We start from the raw sequence: 6858 nt of genomic DNA on the forward strand, positions 1-6858 counted from the left end.
AGCAAGAAAAGTAGTTGTGAGGGTAGCCCTCAAAGGGAGCAATGACAGAATTCTTTAGGATACACAACTCGCTGGAAAGGCAGACTTGGAAATCGTAAGCAACAAAGCTGCCTGCTGTGTTCCTACTGTCCATAGAAACAACTTGGCAAAGCCCCAAATATTGGCTAATAACTTGGGCCTAGCATCTCCAAGATAAATTGTGATATTGGTAGGAAAATTACTACAATAAACATTTTTTTCAAGCCACTCCTGGCGTTCTAAAGATCCCCTCTCTCTCTCTTTCTCTTACACACACACACACATAGTCAAAGGAAGTACACACACACACACACACACACACTTTGCCTTCCACCATTTTCAAAGTTCCCACATCATGAAGTACATGAAAGGTGTAATCACCAAAGAAGGCAACGGCCCAGAGACAGGGACCATGACCCACATAATAGATGAAAAACTGAGCGCAAGTGAGGGAAAGAGGGGGAGAAAAGAGGGAAAGCACCTACCTCCTAACTAATGTTAGGTATATTTGTGTAACTCTTCTGCCCTTCTGAGTTATCAGCAACAAGGGCCGGGTTCAATATCCAAGGGTTCCCTTTCAATAAGACAATGCAAAACTGGCTCGAGCCCCCACACAGTGACCTGGGACAATTACATACCACCCCCCCAGGCGCCTCTAGGAGGCAATGCTTCCCCACTCGCAAGCACGGAGTCTGAGTGTAGCAAAATCCTTTTAATAAAGGAGGAAAACAATGCAGTGTCACGTTGGAGAAACACCACAAACAGGATTATAACACAAACCATAAGCAAAAACCCACCTCCAAGTACATTTAGCAATGTCCTTTCCCTCTTAGGGTCTTAAGTCCAATCACTCCAAAGTCCAACAACCCGAAAGTCTCTGGTCAGTGCCACCCCAGAGTTCAAAAGTTTATCTGCAGAGTTTTACCCCCCCAGCCTGGGTGGAAATGGGGGGGGGCACACACAGGGTGTTAAGGGGAATCTTACGTGGGCCAGGGCCAACTGGTCTGCCTCTCCGTGGAGTTCTGCTGCAGCCTTCACCACGACCAGCTCCACTACACCAGCTGTGTCGCTCCTCCAGCCAACCCATGAGCCACTCCAGCCATCCCCGCAAACCGCTCCACTCCGCTCCACTCACTGTTCCATGGGCTGCTCCAACATGCTGCAAACTGCTCCGCTCTGCCAGCCGCTTAGCAATAGATCTTCAGGCTCCCCCACTAGTTAACACAGCACTCAGTGATCTCAGCTCAGTAAGCTTAGCTCTTTTAGTGATTTCAGCTCTTAGTAGGGGAGCCCTGGTGCTGGTGCACCAATGGCCCAATGTGAATTCAGCTCAGCAGCCTCTAGTTGGACTCCTAATGGAATCAATATTAGCTCTACTCTTCAACAGTAGGGACAGGATGATGTGCAATTGGTGTTCCAGGCCCTCAAAAGGAGGGCCCATACCATCAGGTACACACACCAGTCCCCAACCTCTCTCATTTCAATGGGTTTTGGCAGCCATATCCCTTGTCTAGCAAGTGCTACTTAATTGACATTGAGACATCTCTGTCATAAAGCAGTCTCATAGTTCCTCATCCACATAATCAGGGTGACAACACTTTATTCCTCCTGCCCCAATAACAAAGAAATTGGGGATCCCAGAGCTATCAAAATAACCATCCCAGGCTGCCATGTGCTGTGCTAGGTGGGGTGGGTGTGCCAATGCAAATACCTAAAATTCCTTTCCACACGCCCCATAATTCTCCACCAGATGTCAGGGTAGAGCTCATCCTGACTCTGCTTACATTTGTTTTATGTTTAAAAAGAAGATTGGGATTTGGAGAGACCCAGTAAAGAGAGTTGAGTTACATGGAATAGAATTAATTATTTACTTATTGGGAGAGACAAGGTGGGTGAGGTAATATCTTTTATTGGACCAACTTCTTTTGATGAAAGAGGCAATCTTTCAAGCTCCACAGATCTGGGACTAACATGGCTACAACAACGCTTACTTACTTACTTATTATTAGGTTACTTTTGTGAGATCACAGCATATCTAACTTTTTCCCCCACAATTCTTTTCCTTATGTAGCAGCAAGCAGATTTTCTATTCTGGGCTGATGCACAACTAGCATGTATAATCCCGAACATGGTATATATTTTCTTTTGGATAGAGCTCCATATTCAGACCTAGTTGCTAAAGAAATATTAGGGTGCAATATGTCCATATTTCTTTGTGCATTATTTTGGGACTGAAGACTATATCATTCAACAGCCAAAAGCTCTTCATTATGAAGACGGAGAAGAATCCATTTTGTTTTGTTTTGTACTGAAGTTAGCTGATTTATTACATGAAATATTAATTTTATTACTGAGTGATTTTCTTTCTAAGCATTATGTATTTTTTAGGTTTTCAGCATTGTGTAAATTACAGATGGTATATGAACTAAACTAAAAATAGTGTTTGAGCTTTGATTCATTTTATTTTCATTCTTGTTGGAAACAATTTTTTTTTTCATAAATCTTTTTCCGAAATGCTCTGCTAGCTTTAATAAGTACAGCACAGTAACCAATGCTGGTTTTCAGTCACTGCAGCTGAATGTTAAGCAGCATTGGAAGATGTTAAGTTGTGAGATAACTGACTAGTTTTCTTAAAGCTCTTTAGGGACACTGAGAATTAACAATGCTTCTCACCTCCCCCTTCACACTCCAATAGAAAAATGCTGATTTACTATTAACCTAGTCACAGCTGCCTCATATTCCATTTTCTCCATTTCACAATTCATACAGGAATGTATGCACTAGTACTGTGCATCTCTGGTAGTAAAACAGCTGGAATTCCCTTTGGTAAGGATTCTGTTCACAAAACCTTTAAGCAGCTTTCTTGCTAGGAAGATAGGAAACTTATGATATTTGCAGAGTATAAATCATGTTTAGAAATTAAAATGCATTTTCATGCTATTCTGTTCATAACTTCCTAATGCTCTCTGTTCAAGTTCCCTATCATCATTTGTATGCACCTTCTGAAAAATAAATAAGGAACTCAATTTCCTTAACACTTGCTACAACAATATTCATGCTAGGGGGAAGTGCTCTCTACAATGTATACCATATGGGCCATATGTACAATATGAGGAGAGATTAATAAGATTTGGACTTCTCAGCTTGGAAAAGAGATGAGTAAGGGGGGATATGATAGAGATCTATAAAATCATGACTGGTGTGGAGAAAGAAAATAAGGAAGTGTTATGTACTGCTTCTCATAACACAAGAACCAGGGGTCACCAAATGAAATGAATAGGTTTAAAACAAACAGAAGAAAGTATTTCATCACAGAACACACAGTCAATGTTTGGAACTCTTTGCCGGAGGATGTTGTGAAGGCCAAGACTGTAACAGGGTTCATAAAAGAACTAGATAAACTCATGGAAGATAGGTCCATCAATGGCTATTAACTAAAAGCTGTGAATGGGTCACAGGGGATGGATCACTTGATGATTACCTGTTCTGTTCATTCCCTCTGAGGCACCTGGCATTGGCCACTGTTGGAAGACAGGATACTGGGTTAGATGGACCTTTGGTCTGACTCAGTTTGGCCATTTTATGTTCTTAGTCCAATAAATACACAAAGACTGATTATATGAGTTTATCAAAACTAGTCCATGTCAAATTTAAAAGTCTGGATAGCAAATCAAGGCCGCAGGCACATCCAATAGTGCTACATAGCAGCAGCATCTAATATTTTAACAATAAGTTCATCTTCTACTTTTCAGAGTCGTATTCACCTGTTCTTTTAACAAGGATGGCACATAATTATTTAGACAATGGGTTTTTGTAGTTTGATACATTCATAAGGCAGGTAAATCTTTGTCCTTCCTGATGGTGTTTTATTCCAGAAATATATCCTGGAACAACAGAAATCTTGTTTGGGGGCAAAAATACATATTATCCATCAACTTATTTTTGCCCCTGTGATGCTGGCAGGCCAGATGACAGCTCTTGACAAGGGTGCAGGCATTAGCTAAGAACTGACAAACTCATAGTTGGAGACCAGATCAGTCCACTTGTGTTAGTGTTGCTCAGAAAAAGTATTAATCTTATAAAAATGTATGTAGTGTGTAGAATGTTTGTAAGTTGCTGTATGCATTAATTTTATTTGTAAGGTTTGTATTCCAGTTTACAAGGATGTATGTCAGTTTTTTGCTTTATTGCTTTGAAAATGTTTGCTCTGAACTTGTAAACCCAGGCACAGGAGTTGTCCCTCCTCCCACCCATCCAGGAGGATGATCAAAATATAAGTGAGCCATTATAAAACACAAGTTTTTTAATTGCCCTATCTACCCATGGGGAAGTAAGTGCAGAAAGCCTCATCCCATTGCTTTGAATGCTGGAAGGGGGAAATAAAAATAGATTTTTAAAGATTTTTTCATCTCTTTGCTCTTTGAACTCTCACAGGGCCAGAGACACCAAACTAAAGCCCTAGATACCCAGGGGCTGCTTCCTGGGTCTGTCCTGAAAGATGCTTTGAATAGACAGATCACTACAACTCTGTCATTCTTAAGATTTAGGTTGCAGCTGCATATATTTGCTTGCTTTAAATAACTCATTTTCCCCTACTTAATAAACCTTCAGATAGTTATATTACAGGATTGGCTACAGGCGCAGTCTTTGATGTAAGATCTAGGGTACTAATTGATCTGGGGTAAGTGACTGGTCTCTTGAGACTAGAAATAACCTGAATATTGTGTGATTGTTTTGGTGTAAGTGACCATTTATCACTAAGTGCAGTTTGCCTGGGCGGCAAGATAAACTGGAGAGTCCAAGGGGACTCTCTGTGACTGCACGGTAAGACTGTTATAGTGATCCAAGAGTTCACATTTGTTACCAACTTGGTAAAACCTAATGATAGAACATACCACCAGTTTGGGGCATCTGCCTTGTTTTTGACAGTCTGCCCTGAGGTAGGCATTCATAGTTTTGGGCTACTCCAGGTAGCGGGACAGCCCCACCAAAAGCATTTCACATTGGTCCCAAACATGCCAAACCCATGGGGAAAAAAATGCAGAAATTGGGCTTGTTTTTGCTTAATTGGCTTGTGAGTTGCTTGTTTGGCTTGTAGCTTGTTGCTTGTTGTGGCTTGTAGCGTCTTTTTTTTTTTTATCGGCTCCCAGCAAGCAAGGGCAAAGGGGGGCAAGCAGGGGGGTGGGGAGAGTCAGGTGCACAGTGGGACCACCACAGTCCCAGACTGCACACGGGGGGATCTAGTCACATAGAGCATTGGGGTTCTTAGGGACTGGCTTGGTTTGGCTTTGTTTCAAAATGGAATTAGTTTGTTTTTTGGCTTCTTGTGAAAATCAGGGTGCTTATTTACCACATGAAAGCTGGCTACTGTGGTTGGCACCTGTTGATGTTTGCCTTGTCAGCTGACACTTCCCGTGCACACATACATATAGCTTCATTCTTTTCTCAATATAGAACAAGATAAAGTAGGAGTTTGATTGCAATATTTTTTAAACTTCTTTTTAAAGTTTGGAAATGAAATCAGCAGTGAAATCACACTAAGACAAATCTTCTTGGAACAGGAACAGCCTGGGAAGAAACAGTACAAACTTCCCCACACCGCTCTGGCACTATCTCAGTCATGAAAGGAAATGTAGTGCTGGTTAAGCACTCATGAATAACACCAAGTTCATTTCAGAACTCACCAAACAGCCATCAGATGGTAAGTGATTCAGATGCCTATTGCTATTTTCAAGAACCACTGCATAGCCCAGTTACTGTTTTGCAGTAACTAGTCTGCTACTCTTATAAGAAATTACATTCACAGGCTTTGCAAGGTACCCCATACAAAACTGCATGCACCATATACAGAATATGTATAAAAAGATCTAATCTGTTAATAAGGTATAGGATTAAGGAATCCTAGGAGTAAGGTATAAATCTAGGGTTAATTGTGTAAAGATAGTGCTTAATGATGAGCTAGTTACGACACTGTACACCTCTCTATCACCTACGCAGGCTGCATATTCAAAACAGATTAACATATTAATTAAATGGTCTATCAAGCTGCAGCAGGTGAAATCAATGGCCACTGACAGCAGTGTAATAGAGATAGATCTGAGATAGCACTAACTATGTGAGTACAAGTTTAAATCAAGTTACCTATAGACAGAAGCCACAGCATTTGGACCCTGATCCAAAAGAAAAGAGTATGAGGTGTTCATCTCTGGGAGTTGAATTCACTGTACAGATGGGACCAGCCCCAAAGTTAATGGTTAGAGACCTGGCTGAGTCCCACTAGTGGACAATCACAAGTCTGTTGTAATTGGACCCAACCTTTGGCTCTTCCAAGCCACCAGCATCTGGGCAGCATCCAGCCACTGCGTCTAGCTCTGTGCCTCTAAACGAGTGGTTCTCAACCTTTTTTTATTTTACCCCAGGGACGGCTAAACTTAAATAAACAAGATGTGGACCCTGAACCAGAGCAATGTGGGGGAGGGGGAGAGGAGGAGGGTTTGCACATGGAGTCCATTGCTCTCCCCCAGATTTCTGCCTTACATTTGGCCCTGTTTGTTGGAGTGCTAATGTAGCAGGGCAGAGCGGTGGTGTGTCTCCTCAGCTAGCTGCTGCCTGCTTGTGGTGTCAATGGTTGTAAGGCAATCCCTTCTGATGGCAGGGGAGATCTCTCTTCTACAGTGATGCTGCAATTTTTGTTTGCACTTCCTCTCCATCAACCCAGACAGGCTGCATGGCCCTGAGGCAGAGCCTATGCATGGGCAGGGGCTGGGGGGAGGGGGGAGGGCGGGAACATGGGCTTAACTGTGCCCCCTTAGATTTCTGCCTTCCATTTAGCTCAGAGGT

The sequence above is a fragment of the Gopherus flavomarginatus genome, chromosome 2 (genome assembly GCF_025201925.1).
Source record: "Gopherus flavomarginatus isolate rGopFla2 chromosome 2, rGopFla2.mat.asm, whole genome shotgun sequence".
NCBI classification, from domain to species: domain Eukaryota; kingdom Metazoa; phylum Chordata; order Testudines; family Testudinidae; genus Gopherus; species Gopherus flavomarginatus.